This window comes from Silene latifolia, chromosome Y (assembly GCF_048544455.1).
Source record: "Silene latifolia isolate original U9 population chromosome Y, ASM4854445v1, whole genome shotgun sequence".
Classification (NCBI taxonomy): domain Eukaryota; kingdom Viridiplantae; phylum Streptophyta; class Magnoliopsida; order Caryophyllales; family Caryophyllaceae; genus Silene; species Silene latifolia.
The window spans coordinates 46,175,805-46,197,582 of NC_133538.1; the positions used below are offsets into that span (position 1 = coordinate 46,175,805).

A 21,778-nucleotide genomic window follows, 5' to 3' on the forward strand; every position below is an offset into this window, starting at 1 on the left:
TTAGATCTCATAAGGCCCTATGAACTTCTGACTCAGCTTTTCTTTCTTCCCAAATCTCATAACCCTACGCATAGGAGACACTTTCAGAAGAACCTTGTCCCCAACCTGAAACTCTATATCCCGGTGATGTAGATCTGCATAACTCTTTTGCCTATCCTGATCATCTTAATCTGCTCAACCATCTCATGTACCATCTATGGTCCTAGAACCACTGCCTCAGCACTGTCGTCCTAACAAATTGGACTCCTACATCTCCTCCCATATAAGGCCTCAAACGGTGCCATACCACTACTAGTGTGATAGCTGTTGTTGTAAGAAAACTCTATCAAATCCAACCTCTGTTCCCAGTTACCACCAAAGTCCATCACACAAGCTCGTAACATATCCTCAAGAGTCTTGATCGTTCTCTCAGTCTGACCGTCTATCGCAGGATGAAATGCTGTACTCATCTTCAAAGTTGTTCCCAAAGATTCCTGCAACTCTTTCCAAAACCTTGAGATAAATCTCGCATCTCTGCCAGATACTATGTCCTTAGGGACTCCATGTAACTTTAGCACATTCTTCTGATATGCCATAGCTAATTGTGCTTTAGTCGATGTATCTTTCATTGGCACAAAGTGAGCTGACTTGGTCAGTCGATCCACTATTACCCATATCATGTTGTTACCCTGTTGACTCTTTGGAAAACCCACGATAACATCCATAGAAATGGATTCCCACTTCCACTCAGGTACCTCTAAAGACTGAATCTTACCTTGTGGTCGTCGCTGTTCCCCTTTAACTCTCTGGCATGTCAAACAACGGGCCACAAACTCAGCTGTTTCTTTCTTCATCCCAGGCCACCAGAACGTGTTCTTTAAATCCTTGTACAGCTTGTCACCACCTGGATGTACTGAATACGGCGTACAATGTGCCTCTGTCATGATTGTCTTTTTCAGCTCCTCATCATTAGGGACACACCACCTACCATCAAACCTCAAACTACCATCTGTATGAATAGAGAATCGAGACACTGTCCCTTTCTCTACTCCAGATCTCCACTCAACCATCTTAGGATCCAACGCCTGTTTACGTCGAATATCATCATAAAGATCAGGTTGTACTGTCAAATCTCACATGGCATCCCCTCTCAGCATCATATGTATCCCAAACCTCCCCACCTCATCTTTCAACCTCATCAAAGATAGAGCTGTACACAAGGAATGTACACTCTTCCTACTCAGAGCATCTGCAACAACATTGGCTTTCCCTTCATGGTAGATAATATCCATGTCATAATCGCCAATCAGCTCCATCCACCTCCTCTGTCTCATGTTCAACTCCTTTTGAGTGAAGATGTACTTGAGACTCTTGTGATCCGAAAATACATTAAAGGTCGCCCCATAAAGGTAATGTCTCCAAATCTTGAGAGCAAATACCACAGTACCCAACTCTAGATCATGTGTAGGGTAGTTCTCCTCATACGGCTTCAATTGCCTAGAAGCATAGGTAATCACCTTACCGTTCTGCATCAACACACATCCCAACCCGTTCTTTGAGGCATCTGTATAAACCTCAAAGTTCTCGATCCCTTCAGGCAATGCTAAGATAGGAGCTGTGGTCAACCGCTCCTTTAATGTTTGGAACGCCGTCTCACAACTCTCATCCCAACGAAACCTGCTCTCTTTCCTCATCAACGCTGTCATAGGTCTAGCAATCTTGGAGAAATCTTTCACGAACCGCCTGTAGTATCCAGCTAAACCCAAGAAACTCCTGATCTCAGCACCATTCTTTGGTGCTTCCTACTTTGTCACTGCCTCAATCTTTGCTGGATCCACAGCTACCCCATCCTTAGAGATCACATGCCCCAGAAAAGCAACTTTCTCTAACCAGAACTCACACTTGGACAACTTAGCATATAACTCATGCTCCCTCAAAGTCTGCAACACAATCCTCAGATGCTCCTCATGCTCCTCCTTAGTCTTGGAGTAGACTAAGATGTCATCAATAAACACCACCACAAACTTGTCCAAAAACTGTCTGAAGATTCTGTTCATCAAATTCATAAACACAGCCGATGCATTAGATAACCCAAACGACACCACCACCTACTCATAATGGCCATACCTCGACGTGAAAGCTGTCTTTGGTATGTTCACCTCTCTAATATTCACCTGATGGTACCCCGACCTCAAATCAATCTTGGAAAAGACTGATGCACCACTCAACTGATTAAACAGGTCATCTATCCTTGGCAAAGGATACTTGTTCTTCACCATCACTCGATTCAGCTCCCTGTAGTCTATGCACAACCTCAAACTCCCATCTTTCTTCTTTACAAAAAGAACTGGTGCTCCCCACGCCGATACACTAGGTCTAATGTATCCCTTCTCTATTATATCATCTAAATGCTTTCTGATCTCCTCCATCTCCTTAGGAACCATCCGGTACGGTGCCTTAGAGATTGGCCCCGTCCCCGGTTTCAACTCAACCGTGAAATCTATCTCCCTCTTCGGTGGCAAACCCGGAATCTCCTCTAGAAAGACATCTGCAAACTCACCCACCACTGGTATCTGATCAACTGTCGTACTCTATATCCGGTCATCTCTCACATGGCACAAGATCAAAGGGCATCCCTTCCTCAGATAAGAATTCAAAGTCACAGCTGCAATCAACTTAACTTTGGGTTTGACCACAAACCCACGATAAGACACACTAACACCCTTAGGACCTTTCAAAGACACTTTCTTTTGATGACAGTCTATCTTAGCTTTATACTTTCCCAACCAATCCATCCCGACTATCATCTCAAAACCATCAAAAGGAAACTCTAACAAGTCTACAGGTAGATCAACTTGCCCAACTATCATAGACACATCTCTATACAACCTCCCACATGATACAGACACACCCGACGGTATAAACACCTTCCCACTCACAGACTCATATACCCTCAAACCCAACCGTTTAACATGACTCGAAGATACAAACGACTGAGACGCCCCCGAATCAAACAAAACAAAGGTATGAATACCGTTAACAAGAAAAGTACCAGTGATAACATGTGCATCATCCTCAGCTGCTTTCTTGTCCATCATGAACAGCTTTCCACAGGTCTTCTGTCCACCTCCCTGGACAGTACTGGCTGATGTGGTCGGTTTAGCACGCTACCCTTGATTGTTGTTGTTGTTCGTAGCTGGTTTCTGATAGGAATTACCGCCATTGCGTTTACCTCCACCCTGATAGCTCTAACTTCCCCGGTTAGACCATGACCCAGACGGTCTATTGCTCGCATAACTCTTTGCCGGCCCCTGGGAATAGCTCCCCTGAGCCGATCTCTGAAAAACTCCAGGTAAACTCGTACACTCATGTCTCTTGTAGCCTACACCGCCACAGCCATAGCAGGTCATCCCCCAACTACCACTACCACTCATACGGCCACGCCCAAAGGAAGCCCCAACACTGAACCCTGACCCAGAAGAAAACACTCTAGCCTAATTGTGGTTGCCTTTCTTGTGACTATATTGGCCACCACCTTCACTCTCAGCCTTTCTTTTCTCAACTACTCTCTCCTGAGCCATCTCCACCAACCTTTCAGCTCTCCCAGCCCTCTCATAAGCTTCCTTAACATCGGTAAGGACTCCCACGGGTAACTTATCCAGGATCTTAGGGGTTAACCCCCTCTCGAATCTCAGCGTTAGGTTCTCCTCACTCAAACCCATGTCCTCAGCATACCTAGACTTCTCATTAAACTGCTTGTAGTACTCAGCCAATGACATATCAGATGTCATCCTAAACCCATCAAACTCATCCCTCAGCTTACTCCTCACATGCTCAGGTACAAACTCTTTCCTCATGGCCCTCCGAAACTCTTCCCAAGGTATAGCAGGTAAGCCCTGCTTCGTGTACATCTCCCTAGCACTCACCTTCACCTTATCCCACCACTCACCAGCTGTTTCCCTCAGGTAGAACGCAGCTTGTTCTACTCTCATCTCATCAGCATAGTGTACCAGGTCCAGTATGTTCTCCATCTCACGGTGCCAGTTGTCAAGAAGATTAGGCTCCCCGGTCCCCTTGTACTCTTTTAGGTTAAACCTCGCTATATAAAGGCTGATCTTGGAGTGATCAAACTCCTTATCCTTTCCCACTCTCTTTAGGGCCTCAGTAAGAGCATCCTGATGCTCCAACATCTTAACGACATCATCGATGTTCATGCTCTCAGCTCTCGCATACAAGGCGTTTCTCTTGGGCTGCATCTTGAAACTATATAAGAAAGGGTAGATATAAACATATGCACTATAACCCCAAAACACAAAAACAGACTGCCCAGAACACACTCGATCGAGTGCCCAAACCTACTCGATCGAGTGCCCACTATACTCGATCGAGTGCCCCGACATCAGACCTAAAACAGACCTTCTGATCTCTAACATACTCGACTGAGTAGCACAGCCAGTCGATCGAGTGACCCCCTACTCGATCGAGTGCCCTATGTACTCGATCGAGTGCCCAAAAACACGATTCTGGTTATAAAAACGTCAAATACCCACTCGATCGAGTTAGACCCACTCGACCGAGTTCCTCACCTACTCGATCGAGTGCCCCCTACTCGATCGAGTCATGCTGACTCGTATATACTACCCGCATGTTATCTCTCATATCCCAACATACTATACAACTTTATAAACTCAACATTATAACCATGCAATTCTACACAACTCTTCATATGATCAACAAAACAACTATTTCATATTATCAAATGCCACATAATAAACATCCAACATGCTTCTTATTCAAACAACATATTTATATACTTTACTAACTTCTCAATCACCACATCAATCTTCTACTCCCAACATCCATCAATTCACAACGTATATCGTTACATTCACATACAAGCTAACAAACACCACATATGACCTTGACATATACCCCCCAGGTGACCGGTTCAAAATTGTAGGGCGAGTTCGCTACTTTAAGACGTCTCCCAAGCCTTTGCATTAGCTCCTAAACCTTTACCCCGGGTTCATTTTAATTGACTCCCTATATGCATTAGATTCATTGGTTACAGGTTTCAGGAACCTGGCTCTGATACCATTTTGTAACACCCCCATACTCCAAGTGCCTGACCAGGACCACTCAGGTATAAAGATGCTACCATCTCGGTTGCCCGAGGCAATGATAATCATAAGACAATAACGAAACAACATTTAAATAGTATAACTTTAGTGAATAAGATACAATCCAAAACCAAATGCCAAAATACGGTTACATGTTCTCAAAACCAACTGTCTACTCAACTAAATGAAATATTTAAAAAACTAATCATGCTACAGCGGAAGACTCTATCATCAGACGGTGGCACATCCCAGCTATTCCATGTAACTCGACTCATACCTGCTCAACAACTGCTCACCATCCCCGAATGGATCACCACAGTTTTTAAAACAATAAACGGGGTCAGTACTAATCACACAATTTATATAAACCAACAACACAGTAAACAAACAGCTCAATCATCACAGATATACTCCGAACTCCAATCCCAACTCCACAATCCTGACTACACACTAAAGTGTGTAGCCCTGCCAGAGTGCCCATCGCAACAGGTCACTCCACGCCGCCAGTGGGGGACCGCAGCCGTACCCACCAAATCCCCGCTCATCTCCGTCTAGCGATAAACCCAAATTCCTTAATGTGCACATCCCTTCTGTGGCGGGTTCCACAGAAGGCGAATAATGGGCGTGAAGCCACTCCCGCAAGTGACTCCACTCAGCCAGGGACGCGCCCCGAAGAACACAGACAGATACAATCAATCACAATTACTATCAACAACCAAATCCAACAATCGTCACAATACGAGTAAGATAATATTCAACAATCACAAAACACCATCAACACATTATGGGACTTATACTGAGTAGGGAAACTCTAACTGGAAAGCAGTAAGACGATCTCAACAGCTGATATCAAAAGGCTTCTTCTACGAATCCTCCTCCTAACATACAATCATATAATCACTACCAATCAAGAAATACAACAAAACCCCCAAATCCCAAAATTAGGGTTTAACTAACTTTAACGAAATACTATAAAAACAGTACGTAGATCTTACCCTCGACGCAAGGATTACAACGGTATAAAGAAAGGTGAAATCCGACCTTCCAAGCTCCGGGATTTGCCAATAATGCGATTGATGCGAAGAACGTAGATTGTTTTATCTTTGAAAGTAATTAGGTTTGTAAAAGTGTTTAAAGAAAGTGACGGGAGTAATTATATACTAAATCGCATTATTAACAAAACCCGACAAATCATCCCCTCGTAAACCGGCTACTCGATCGAGTAGCTGACATAATCGATCGAGTGCCTCCTACTCGATCGAGTATCCAGGTTACTCGATCGAGTACCCAACAGGTCATAAACTATTTTAAAACGATAGAGTAAGGCCCACTCGATAGAGTACCCAGAGACTCATAAAACCGTAGTATTACACGGGTAAGGGTATAAAACGGGTTTTTAGCGTGGAAAACAACACCCTTGCCCTAACTCATAACTCCGGCCAACCACCGCACAAACCACCACCATAAAACGACCCATACCACCCACGGTGGTCGACTACACCCTAGGCATCTCCCATAAACAACCCAGGTCAGTCACGCTTAAGAATGGGTTCAAAACGACACAAAACCCGCAACACAACCACCCCTCGAAAACCCTTCTGCCACCGCCACCCTACGCCTTCCCTGACACCACAACCGTACTCAATCCAACCCTTGCAATCCCACGTACAACTCCCCAAAGTTTGGTCTGATTCCGTCAAGGTTTGGGTAAGTTTCTAAGCGTCTTAATATCGTCTGACATTCAGCTTAATAAGAAAATAAAACGAGATTATAATTTTACCTTAATTAATTATCGCTTCTAATTCCGTCACCAATACTTTCTTAATCTCCCTCTTGTGAATTATTTTCAGATTTGATGAATAATAAAGACTATTGCTTGAGGTTTCATCTAAATATATTGGTAGGCTAAGGTTATAAGGAACCAATTAGGAAATATAAAATATATTTATTATTATTATTAGTAATTATCTGACCCCGACAATTAATCAACCCATTTACGTAACATATATAGTCGACCCAAGCCCTATAGCACATGACTCAACTCCAATCCCGTCTTTCTTTATTATTTTATTTATTTAATTACCGTCTCATAACAAATATTATTATTATAAATACAATTACTATTATTATTATAACATAATAATCATTCACTATTACCATATAAATTATCGTATATTATTATTACCCAATTACCATTCCGACCCATTACTCTATTAATCTATTATTTTATTATATCATTCCGTCTTATTCACCATTATTAATTATAACCATCATAATCAATTATTCGAATTACGTAAATTAGTTATATAAACTTCACTAAACTACGGGGTATTACAATAAGCCCTCATGGTTTTACCAGCTTAACTAATTAAGGGATGTTTGGTTCACACAAAAAAGTATGAGGTCAACCCATACCAAGTGTTTGTTTCACAAATTCAAGGGTTTCATACCCATACTCAAACCCATGAGGTATGGGTTTCTCATACCCAAAGGGGGGGGGGAGGGATATGAGATTGATACCTATGGGTATCAAACTAAAATGAACAAAAATAAGAAAAAATATTATAACATATTTTCAATCCAATTTTTTATTTACTTATTTGATTAAATAATCATTTTCATGATTTTATAGTACTAAAAATTATTATTTAAAATATTTTAATTTACGCATTTTGACCTTAATTGAGTTTAAAACTCAGACCACTCAAAATTGAAACAAACACAAGGTATGAGGACTCAAGTTCCAAACCCATACCACCCGAGTATGATACCTGATTCCAAACCCATACCTGTGTACGAAACAAACACGCCCTAAGATTTGCATATTTTAAAAAAAAATTAAAAAATTTGCATATTTTAAAAAGATTTTGAAAAGAAAAGGCCAAAAAATTTGCTTTATCTTTCTATCTTCAAAATATTTTAAAGGGGGAGAATTTGATCATTCACATGACCCTGTTCTTTCTGGCTTTTTAGAGCTGAAATGAATCGAATCAATGAAGTCAATCAATCAATTGAATCAATCAATGGAGCCGAATCGAATCAATCAATGGAGCCGAATCAACTAAATGTGATTGGAGCTGAATTGAACCAAAATAATAATAATAATAATAATAATATTATTATTATTATTATTATTATTATTATTATTATTATTATTATTATTATTATTATTATTATTATTATTATTATTATTATTATTATTATAAGAAGAAGAAGAAGGAGAAGAAGAAGAAGAAGAAGAAGAAGAAGAAGATTACTAATAATAATATATATACTAATAATTATACTAATTTAAGTATTGCCACCACAAATCACCTTCTATCCTAATTAGATGAAATAATGGAGCACCAATTTTCCAAATTGTTGTTCAAAGCCTAGCTCGTGTAAGTATCATACTAATTTGAGTGACTCGGTAGCCACCAAGAACCACTATCAATCCTAATTTAATTAATTAAATAAATAAAAGTTAACAAGTCCTAATTTTATCTTTAACAAACAAATAAATTTTGAATGATTAATTAAAAATCAACAAATAATATTAATAATTGATAAAAAAGTAAAATACTTTATTAATTGTTAACTTGGAATCAATCTTTTGAGTCATTTGAGCAATTAGAATAAGTTTTAGGAAAAATGATGATTTAAGAGTTCATTTGGTTGGGTTTTAGGTAAAAAAGGGTACTAGATGGAATGTTTAAGAAAAAATGTATGTGAAAAAATAAAGTTCGTATTTAAAAAAAAACATATTTATAATAAAAGTAATAATAGTAATAAAAGTAATATTTTTAATAATAATAATATTAGTTTATTAAAATTAATAGTAGCAATGTTATTAATAATATTATAATTAATTAATATTCATATTCATATTAATAAGAGTATTAGTAATTGTATTATTTATATTAATATCGATATTATTGATTGTAGTAATCACAATATTCATTATAATAATAATAATAATGATAATAATAATAATAATAATAATAATAATAATAATAATAATAATAATTGTGATGATTAATTAATTAATAATAATAATAAAAATATTAGTAATATTGATATAACAATTTTAATATAATAATAATAAATAAATAAATATTAAAATATTAATAAAATCTATAAGTTTAAGACAAGTAGAAATGAAATGTGCTGAACTTAGTGGGGCCGAATCAATCAATGAATGTTTGAGTTGAATCAATCAATCAATCAATGAAGTCAATCAATCAATCGAATCGAAATAAATGAATCGCATCAATCGAATCAATTGAATAGAATAAATTTGAATCAAGTGAGTGAAAATAAGCTAGAAAGAACATGGCATTATCCATTTATCACTCAATAGCAACTAGACCTGGCAAAACGGGTCAATGGGTCGGGCCAATTCGGATCGAGTTTGTTCGGGTCTCTCATATTATCAGGTTATTTCGGGTCGGGTCGGGTGTTTTTCATGTATGTTGGTCGGATCATTTTCGAGTCAAAATGGGTCGGGTTATTTCGGGTTCGAGTCAACGATTAAGACTGAAAAAAAAGTACGTTTAGTATTATTAATTATTTTTAGTTCAGTTTTGATAATTGATTCTTTATTTTTAACATTAACAATATTAAGTGTGCTTTTAAATTAGTCATTTTAAGTTTTTTTAGTCAATTAGAGTTCTGTTTTGTCGAGTCATTTTCGAGTTGGGTGGTTTCTGTTCGGGTCATTTCGGGTGGTCAGTTCCGGGTCAACAATATTCGGGTCATGTTCGGGCTGGGTCGGGTCAATTTGGATTTCGGGTCATTCGAGAATTGTAGTTCGGGTAAATTTCAGGTCTCGAGTAAGCCTTTTTAAATCGGGTCAATCAAATCGGGTTGGTTTCACTAGGTCTAATAAAAGTATTTTGAGAAGATATCCTATAAAGTATTACCTTGTAGGCATTAGCAAGTATGGCCCATTTTGAGAAGATATCCTACAAAGGTGGTATATTTCAGGATTATTAATAAAAAAGGTGGACTATATCGGGAAGAATAGTCAAACGGTTAAAGTTGGGATTATTTCTATCAATTATATTCCTATATTTTAGGATTTATACCAGAAAACTACAGCTAACTGCCTAACGTTAATCATATACACATAATTCTTACTATAATTACGCATTGTATTTGTAGATTTTCATCAATAAAAGGAACTTCATAGACGAGCTACTGAGCTAGGACATTCATCAATCAAACAAACAATAATATGGGTGCCACTCTTAATCGCATGTTAATTGTATTAACGTTTACACTAATGATCTGAAATAAATGTTAAGCCGATAATCGCGGGAGTATCAACCCTAGAGTACTATGAAGTTTTCATAAGCAATGGGATCAAACTGGGCCAACCGTCGATCCGTTTAAGGTGTCAATCTAGAGATGAAGATTTTGGTATGCATACTCTTTAACATAACCAAATTTAGAAATGGGGTTTTGCTATTAAATTTTGGGGGACTACTTTGTCTTTTTGTCATTTTTATTGGATGAATAAAAATATTTCATTTGAAGTTTTTAATGTGAGTCACGAAAATAATTTGAGTAGATGTGAAATTTATTGGAATGTTAGAGAAGATGGTTTTTATCATAGACAAAATCATGAAAATTGGGTTCGTCTACATGGATGGCATGTTTAATTTCTTCAAAATATATATATATATATATATATATATATATATATATATATATATATATATATATATATAGAAATAGGATCTTGTGAGAACTTAAAATTCGGTGCGAACTGTGCGAACTAAAATACCAACTGCTTATTCAAGCACATTCACACACTCCACTCACACTTCTCTCACTACGACTAAAACTCACTCTCATTCTCTCTCATTACTAACGATGACGGCAACGGCGACGGATCTTCGATTGACCTTCGACGGCGACGGATCTACGACTGCTCTCCGATGGTGATGCATATATTTCTTCGACCCTTAATGTATGTTTTCCTCCTTTTGCAACCCTAATTTTTCCTATTTTTCATTGTTCAGCTGCAGCTGTGATTTAATTTTCCTCTTTCATTACTCTAATATATGTTAAATTCTCATTTTCACCAGCTATTGGTTAAGTTAGAGTATCTCTAACTAGTTGGTACAAATGTTCTCTCTTCCTCCTAGGATTCTGACTGCGCGATTTGCATTTGATTTTGGTGTCCATTTGTTTTTTGTATTACTGTATGTTGTGAGAAAATATTGGGCAAAATCGACATTGTAATTTACCTTGAACGAACGAAACAAAACAAAAGCGTACATATAGATCAGTTTATTGCTGTGCATTGTTGATACCATTTTACTTCGAGTATTTCAAAAAATCTGATTGATTGGAACCTAGGTAGTGAAACCCGAAACTTATTTTGTCAAGTTAGATACAATCCTTTACCTTGTTAGATACACTCATTTGTCAAGCTAGATACACCCCGTTACCTTTGTTTAATTCCTCAGGTTTCATCCCATTCCCTCTACGATGTCTTTGGGTAGCTAGATACACTTTTTTGTGCTTCTAGAAACACACCTTCAGCTGGCTATATACACTTTCCTCAGTAGTTAGTTAAATACTTTAGGTAAACTAGAAACACTTTCGTCACTTGCTAGATACACTACTTCAGCCAGCTACAAACGCATCTCTGGGTAGTTATACACACCTTCAGCTGGCTAGAAACACTTTAGTCCGTTACTCGATAGAGATCGCTTAGATACACATTTTCATATTTTTTTGTGTCACTAATAGTTGTATTTCACTTGTTTGATAGACAAGTATGACGACTTGGTGCAATGGATGTGTTGTCAATCTTCTTGATGAGGATCAAGTGTCCTTTCGTGACCATTATGTCACTGAAAAATAATCAGCTATGGGTTTCTCCTTTTCTCTGTTAAAGGAAGTTATAGTGCCCAGCCGTCACTATCAAGCATATCATTCTGTTTTTAATAATCAAGATCTTATGCATAACATCTTCTCTAAAATTGATCTTTCCGAAGATAAAGCACATATGGCGCTCGTATGTCGAAATTGGGCTCAACTGTTTCTCATACACCCAAGTGCACCTGGTGTCAGCGTGGCATATTGGCTTACTCTAGACATAAATGATGTGAATGGTGTTCAGATTATTCGTAGGAGTCCTAGAATAGTCTTTCAAACATGAAAATGTTTCCTGACGGAGGATATGACCGCCAAATTCTTATTGCATTTTCAGCAAGCAAAAATTCTATCTCAGAGTACTCATCTTAATGCTCTTGATGATGTTACACTCGGCCAAGTTAATAAGTTATTGCGTGCTTTAGCTGCTCCTAGTGAGGAACGAGATATAGCCATTGGCATTGCTACGGACTTACTAGTCACTCGTCAAAATATATCTTTTCTTGATTTACCTTTGATGATGTATATATAGCCCACGTTTCCCAATGTTGTATCAGTGTAATTAGGGTTTTGCACATTAAGGTTTTTAACGTTGCACTTTTGGTAGCCCTCTACTTGTTATTATTTACAATTCCGTAGTATTGTCAACCTTCTTAGTTTAACATTTTGGATAACATAAATTATCATGTAATCTTGTACTTTGTTTTCAATATTTCCATGGATCACTTTTCTATGAATTTGTTCTGTATTACCAAATACAATGTTCTTTACTTATGAGTTTTCATTTACTTTTGTATCTGTTATACTTCTGTCTTTTGTTACAATTTATTTTGTTACATTTATTAGGATACCTGGTCCCCCCTACTTTTGATCCTGTCCCCCAAAAAGGGTTCACCTGCCCCCCCCCCCTTTGGGTGTCTTCCGGATGTTTGAATGGAATTAAAAAGGATAAAGGTTTAGTGTTGGATTAGGCGGTTCCGCGGTAGCGGTCCGCCTAATCCAACCCTAAACCCTTTCCCCTCCCGTTTTAAGATACCTGGTTCCCCTACTTTTGATCCCGTCCCCAAAAAAGGGTTCACCCGCCCCCCCCCTTAGGGTGTCTTTTGGTGTTCCGGATGTTCGAACGGAATGAACAAGGGAAAGGGTTTAGGGTTGGATTAGGCGGACCGCTATCGCGGATCCGCCTAATCCAACCCTAAACCCTTTCCCATCCCATTTTAGGATACCCGGTTCCCCTTCATTGATCCCGTCACCAAAAAAGGATTCACCAGGCCCCCTCTTAGGGTGTCTTTTGGTGTTCCGGATGTTCGAATGGAATTAACAAGGGAAAGAGGTTAGGGTTGGATTAGGCGGATCCGCGGTAGCGGTCCACCTAATCCAACCCTAAACCCTTTCCCGTCCTGTTTTAGGATACCCGGTTCCCCTACTTTTGATACCGTCCCCAAAAAAGGGTTCACCCGGGCCCCCCTTAGGGTCTCTTTGGGTGTTCCGGATGTTCGAATGGAATGAACAAGGGAAAGGGTTTAGGGTTAGATTAGGCGGATCCGCGGTAGCGGTCCGCCTAATCCAACCCTAAACCCTTTTCCGTCCCGTTTTAGGATACCCAGTTCCCCTACTTTTGATCCCGTCCCCAAAAAGGGGTTCACCCCCCCCCCTTAACTAGATACACTTTTTGGTGGTGCTAGAAACACACCTTCAGCTAGCTAGATGCACTTTCATTACTTGCTAGATCTGCTTTAGTCAACTACTAGATACACATCTTTGGGCAGCTACATAAACTCTTTTGAGCTGCTAGATACACACTGTAATACTATGGTTTTCTATGTCTTTGGGTACTCTATCGAGTGGGGCTTACTCTGTCGAATAAGTAAGTGGTTTTACAAAACAGTGTTCTGTCTGATGGGTGCTCGATCGAGTAAGTGTGGCACTCGATCGAGTAAGGGTCACTCGATCGAGTAAGTGACTTACTCGATCGAGTAAGTGCGTATTACGGGTTGTTTTAGCCGGGTTTCGTTAATACGCGAGATTAATATAATAGGCTTCCGTCCTTATTCTTAATCATTTGATTTCTTAAAACCTTTCAAGAGAAGAGAAAAGAGTTACGTAGTTCGCATTCGTCACATTATTAACAAATCCCAAAGGCTAAGGTGGTCAGATCGTCGTGTGCTTTACGCCGTTGAGTTCGTCGTGTCGAGGGTAAGATCCTTGTATAGTTTTTATGTTGTTTCGTCAAATTTGGTTAAACCCTAATTGGGTAGATTTGGGGGTTTTGCGTGTTTGATTGGCTTAGTAGTAATTGTATGATTGTATATGTGATTATAGGAGGAGATTTCGTAGAAGAGCATTTTGATTAGCTGCTTGTGACGGTCTTGTGATGGCTTATTCCAGGTATGGTTTCCCTATTCAGTATTGGTTATATAAGTGATGTTGGTAATTATTGTTGTTGTTGTTGTTGTTGTTGTTGTTGTATATCGTATTGGCATTAGATTCTGATTTGGTGATTGTTGGTAGTGTAATGTGATTATCGTTGTATACTGTTTGTGATCTTCGGGGTGCGTCCCTGGCTGAGTGGCGTCACTTGCGGGAGTGGCTTCACGCCCTTGATTCGCCTTCTATGGACACGCCACAGAAGGGATGTGCACATTAATGAACGTGGGTTTATCGCTCGATGGAGATGAGCGGGGCTTAGGTGGGAACGGCTGCGGTCCCCCACTGGTGGCGAGGAGTATCTATTGCGATGGGTACTCTGGCAGGGCTACACACTTTGGTGTGTAGTTAGATATGTGGAGATAGGATGGAGTTGTGGAGATTGAGATGTGCTGTTTGAGTTGTTTATAATATGGTTTCATTGCAGCTGTTGTTTTTATGTAACTAGTACTGACCCCATTTAAATGTTTTAAAAACTGTGGTGACCCATTCGGGGGTGGTGAGCAGTTATTGAGCAGGTATGAGACGATGCGCATGGGATAGCTGGGATGAGTCACCACGTTGCTGTTTTAGAAGTCTTCCGCTGTGTCGAACACTTTTAGTTGTTTAGTATTTGACAGTTTTGAGAACCTTTGTATTTTCTTTTATCAGTTTCGGTTTTGGTTGTATCGCTTTAAACTTTATTATTATTAAAGTATGTTTCGTTATTGTCTATTTGATTATCATTGCCTCGGGTAACCGAGATGGTAACACTCCCATGCCTTAAGTGGTCCTGGTAAGGAGTATGGGGGTGTTACAAAGTGGTATCAGAGCGAATTCTTGAAACCTGTAACTAATGAACCCAATGAATCTAGAGAGTCAAAATAAAATTAACCCGGGTAGAAATTGTAGGAGCTAATGCAAAGACTTGGGAGACGTCCTAAAGTCGCGAACTCGCCCTACAACTTTGAATCGGTCACTTGGGGGTGTCATGGGATCACTATGTGTTTACTAATGTTCTATTGCGTATGTTGGATGATGTGTTGTATAGAAATGTTGGAAAATGATGAAGTGGTTATATGATAAAGTGTTGTGAATAAGCATGTTGCATGATAGTTGGTTTACATTGTTGTTTGGAATTGTTGAAAAGGTATATGAGAATGATGAATGATGTGGTGCAAAAGGGGATTAGTTCATATATGAGAATATGTGATGAATAATGATGTTGTAGGATGGATGATTTATAATGTGGCATAATAGTAACATGTGAATAGGAATGTTGTGTCGTATGCATATATTTTGTTTGCGTAAAGTTGTATAATAAGTTTATGTAGTTGTCCACTATTGTTCATATGTATATTTTGTATGAAGTGTGTAGTTGTAATGGATGAATTGGTTGGAAAATATTAAGTAAGTAATTGCATAAGAATATGAAATTCATGTGTGGAACATGTTTATGTGGGTAGTGGATTTTATAATGTTGCTATGTTAGTAACATGTGAATGGGGAATTTGATGTTGTATGTTATGCTATTATTTTTGCGTAAAGTTATAGAATAAGAGTATGTAGGTAGAACATGATTGATAAGTTGAATAATATATGTGCATAGGGATGTTGTTGTTTGGCTTTTGTAAATAGTAAGATGTGGTTAGGGGTACTGGTTTTATGAGTTTTGGATTGGTTTTGTTTGGTTGTTTGGAAGTAAAAATCAAATAGTTATGTTGTCTGATCACAACGAAGTTGTCTTTAAACTGTTATAACTTGAGATGCATAAATGATTTTAATGTGATTCCAATTGGAGGTGTTCTTTTACGATTCTAACGATAGGTCACACGCCCAAAATGACCAAGAAACGAGTGAGATATGACCGTTTTACAAAAAATTGGACTGTCATGAGAATGCTTAGGGTACTCGATCGAGTGGCCCTCACTCGATCGAGTGCACCTCTTGTTACTCGATCGAGTAACCCTTACTCGATCGAGTAGCCCTGGTAATTTGTTGTATGTGCCTCTGACCTTCACCTACTCGATCGAGTAAGACTTACTCGATCGAGTGACCTGTACTCGATCTAGTGACCCCTGTTTTGGGTCTTATGTTTATCTTTTGACTTCGTCGCCTATTATCTTTAACTCAAAGGTGTTCTTTTGCTTCTTTATGCATTGTTTTACGTATATGTTGGTCCTGATGCGTAAGTTACCCAATCTTATAATGTAAGGTGTGGCACCTGTGGTGAGTATGAGTTTGGTGGGGAGGACATGAGTTGTATGTGGTTGTGATAGATAGTGAAAAAAGAAAAGGAAGATTGCTAAGGCTTATTGAGGCATGAAGCTTGTTTTGTGAGATGAGAAGAGTGATAAGATTGTGTTATGAGTAATGTAAAAGTAAGTGAATATGGGCAAGGGATGATGTGAGTCTAAGGAACGTGAGAATGAAAAGATTGAAAGGAAGGATGTGGATAGTAGCAACTTGAGATGTGTAAGGAATTATGGAGATAGATGGTTAGATTGTGTTGGTTAAGAATGTATGTAATGAAAGATCGTTGTAGAGGGATGGAGAAGAGTGGTATATAGTGAACTTAGTGGAGACATGCCGCGACGTTGGTTTGCAGAGAGTGAGTTTGGGAATTTGTATTATCAAGAGGTGAAACTAATGTGTGATTTCCTTGGGCAATTAACGGTGTGAAATGAGTTTTGGGATTCTAAAAAAAAAAGTGATTGGTGATGAGTGTGAGTGATATCATGAGATGGTCTGGACTGATTGGTGATAAGTGTGAGTGATAGCATGATAAGAAAAGATCCATGGTAAGAAAGAGTGAGATGATACTGATATGAAATAATGGGATTCGAGTTTTGGAGCAATGAGAAGGTAACCGGAGCACTAAAGGGTTAGATAGAAGTAATAAGAAGTTGAACTATTAATTGGTATTGTTGAGTGTAAAGAGAAAAGAAGGATAAAAAGTAAGCTGAGAAAAATGTTGACCGGAGTTATGTGATATAGAACTAATGAATTATCGAGATGTGTGATACTATCATGAGGATTTGAGTTAACGTTATATAGGGATTCCAGGATGACATGTTAATCATAAGTTTCTAGGAATTAAGGAAAGTAAAAAGCTTGGTGAAGAATTTGCACGATAGGAGATCTTGGTGGTGAGTTGGGTGACGATACAATTAAGGATAGTATTGGGAAGAAGGTTGAGGTAAATTTTGTTGGTAAATTTGATGTCGTTATTTGGAATGCTAACCGAAGATAGGAAATGAACTGCTATATTTAGAGGTGAGTGGAAGATATTTGTTCTACGAGCAGTGGTCGTATTGTGGTGTTGTCACTAATGGTTAAGGGTGACGATAGATAAGAAAGATAGCAATTGTAAAGAGGTTGATCTTGTATAGGCCGGATTGATATGTACGGTTGTGAGGATGTATAAGACGTGGTCTTAGGAGGCGGTTGCTATTAGTTGAGTATTAGCTGTATGGTTATATTTGGCAGGTGGTGATGGTTATGCGAATGGAAGAGTATGTGTAACACCCCCGCTTATCTAAGAGCCTTAAGCTAGACATCTCAGATAAAAGACGGTGTTACCATCTCAGTTACCTGAGACAAATAGTATAAGAAACAACCGATTTAAAGGTACTTTAACAAAAGTAAGTACTAAGTGATAAAATAAATGTCCGCATTGGACTTACAATTCCCACAACTAAAAGCCACCAATAAATGAAGTACTAAATAAATTTAATTACAACTGACAAATTTAAGCGATAACTAATAAGTAAAGTCCATCTATTAATGAGAAATAAAAGTGATGAATCGAGTCCCAGCTCACACGTCCCAGCCAAACAACAACCATCAGCTATACCTGCTTATGAATCTATTCCCATGACGGAAATAGACAATTTAAAGACAACAATGAACACACGAGTCAACAATCTAAGAACCATAATAAAATAAAAGGACGACATGCGAATAATATAAAATAAACAATGAAATGAATACGAAGTCACAATGTCACGATCTCAATAATATGTCGCAAGTAGTCTGTTGCCGAGGCTCTCAGCCCAAGCTCAACCACACCATGTGGACTAGCCACGCCAGGTCCAGGGCTAACTCCTTACACCATGCCCTGCCTGTCCTATCCAAACCAAGGTCCACGGCTCTTCAACCTCCCCGTGCCTGGCCTATCCAAAACACAATCCACCTCGTTCCAATGCCAACACAATAATATGTATCCACAAAGCCAATAGAATAATATAAAAACAAGTATATGCTACCTCAATGCCAAGTTCCTTTAACTCGATATAATATGCCAACTAAGTAATGAAATAAGGTAAAATGTCCACTGACAATATAAACATGCCAATAGCAACTTAAACAATAACAAGCACCCACCAATATGGAACCAAAAGCACATGGCTATCATGCTAATTCTAATGCACCAATTACACAGCCAACAATACTACTAAGCAACCAAGACCAACGAATGACCATAATGCAAAGAAAATAAGCACATAAAGAACCCCGCAAGTAAATGTTGAGTAGCTAGCCTACCTTTAGCAAATATCCAACCTCGGTTAATAGTACTAAAAAGCTTCCTCGACAAAGCCGTCACCTAAACAAAGCGAATAACATACAATTACTAACTAGCTAAATAAATTACAATACATAATTAACTAAGTAAATACGTCAAAAACTTATATCCAATCACCCAAGGTCACAAGGTCAGCCTAGGCAGCCGCAAAACAGCCATAAAACGGTCACAAAACAGTCCCCTTTTCGTCCAACACAATCCTTAAACGGTCCTTATAAGGTTGCCAAAACAGCCCCATAACAGCATATACACGGTCCCATAATAACCCACACTCAGTCACATCCACTACCACCATACACGACCACCATACCGTCCCAATACAGCAGCGATAACATCCACAAAACAGTCATAAACGGTTTCCTTATCACCCCCACGCCCATGTATAAGACGGTCTCAAACTAGCTATAAGACGGTATACTATGGCATAAGATGGTATAATTATCCAATACAATTCATCCTAATAAAATCTAAACTAACCAAACCCCAAACCATGGTCTATTTAAACAATTAAAATCCGTCTCAACAATCATAAAGAAAAACCCCCAATTCGATTTCTAGGGTTACAAAATTCGAACTATACACTACAATAATAGGCTAATAACTGAATTAAAGATGATAGGATAGTCTACTTACGAAAATAAGATGAAGATTAGCTAAGAATCGTCTCAAAATCTGATCAAAATCCCACTTTTCCTTTTTTTTCTTCTTCTTCCTTCGTTCTCCTGTTTCCCTTCTCAATTTCTTTTTTTTTTTGTTTTTTTTTCTTTTCTTTTGTTGTTTTTGTTTGATTGTTTTGTTTTATAAGTATATATGGTATTCGACTCTTAAAACTCTCGGCCCAACCGAGATCTAAGTTTTTTTACTTTTCATTTTTATATCTTTTTTTTTATTTGTTTTTTTGAAACCGTCTCACTTATTAATCCCGACTCGTAATAGAATATAAAAATATAATATAAAATGCTAATAAAATCTTTATAAAATTACGGGTATTACAGTCTTTGCCCCTTAAAATGAACTTCGTCCCGAAGTTCACTACAACCATCACCCCCAAAAGTACCGCGACTAAAATGTATTATTACAATCTATCCTCCTTAAAGGAACTTCGTCCCCGAAGTTCGAGACACATACAAGCGACTAGTTATAAGGTCATATAACAAAATATTATAGGTCTCTAAAATTAAAGGTATCACATTCTACCCTCCTTAAGACGAAGGTTACGTCCTCGTAACCACTTATGCTAATTAAATCAGCAACCAAACTATGAAACGAATAATAATATCTAATACTTACGAAGTGAAATATACCAGCTCATAACATATAATTAAAACTTTTCACAACTAAACCATTTATCAAAATCAACCACAAATATCGTATTTCTATTATTACATCTCGTTAACCGAAGTCAACTCCATAATAAACCCACTATTTATAACAATATGCCCATATAATAACTTTTAAATGACATGAACCAAAACTAACAATCTAACATTCAATCTAATATCTCGACTATGAACTTCCTTTAATACTCATCTCACCACCGTTTTTTTTAAGGTCACACTCTTGTTATTACATCAAATTGTCATTCCGATAATTCATTCCCTACTGACACCTATCATATTTGTAATCTATTCCACCATACTTAATTGTTCCCAATTATGTGATTTCAGTGGTACATGGAGAATTTATTAGTATAGCAGCTTAGCAAATAACAAGGGAATGAAAGATTAGGTTAGACAGGCTCATGGGAGTACTTTCTTCGAGTTAATAAAAGGAAAAAAAATAAGGATTAAACCCATAGCTAGACCATATTTTCACCTCAATATGCTTTTACCCTTGTCAAACTGCTTACCCTATCACATAACTCATGCTTCTTGCAAAGATTTTCAACCCAACAAGTACGTCTAATAATACCTCTAATTAGAAAGCTAAACTCAATTTCATAAGCTTACTCATCCTAACTAAAATCCCGACAAGTAAATAAAACATATAAACTATTACTAACGTATCTTACTACAATTGATCATAACCCTCATACTTTAAATAAGTATATATATTTTCTTTTACAAGTTGACACCATTAATCAACACGTATGACATAATGCATACCATAACAATTGACAATTAGTAACCACATTCAAATTTTAACATTTGCAAATTAACCTCTTAATCAAACAAATTACTCCTTGGACCTCAAAACAATTCAAACTTGTGTTTCACAAAATTCATATTAATTGCATATTATATCGAATTAGCTATATCCACGTTACCGTCATCAATCTTACTAAAATTCACATATCAACAATGTTATTAACAAGGTAATTATAACACTTCCACAATTCCATATCACTTGTATACTATGTTACTCAGACACGGGAGAGGTGTATCGTATCCGATACGTATCGGAGTATCGGATACGCGATTGTGAAAATTCAATAATACGGGAATACGGTCAAACATGTATCTTGACCAATTTTACAGTACGGATACGACACCGCATCTCTAAATATTGAAGGAGATTCATTGCCACCATGAGTTTTTTTTTACATTGTTATTATATGTAATTATTAATATTAATATTATATGTTAATAGCGACAAGTGTATGGCAAATAGGCGTACAACTAGCACCCACTTGCAAGTTCAAATCAGAAAGTCAAAGAAATAGAGAGTAGAATTATAAAATATCATTGGTAAAAGACCAAAACGCCCCCTTTAAATGAAAACCCTAATTATTTGAGTAACAGCCGCAATAGTTCACAAGTCACAACTTTACAACTCTCCTTCCATGCGCCTCATCTCTTTCTCTTCGCCGACGACTGTC

General features: G+C 38.0%; 1 long non-coding RNA gene across 1 annotated transcript; it reads right to left on the minus strand.

Moving 5' to 3' along the window:
* Window positions 1-17,900: 17,900 nt before the first annotated feature.
* On the minus strand, window positions 17,901-21,322 carry LOC141627483 (uncharacterized). Its single transcript, XR_012537041.1, has 3 exons — window positions 19,594-21,322; window positions 18,921-18,981; window positions 17,901-18,243 (listed from the first exon to the last, which is right to left on the minus strand). It is a non-coding gene; the product is annotated as an uncharacterized LOC141627483 (long non-coding RNA).
* Window positions 21,323-21,778: the final 456 nt, after the last annotated feature.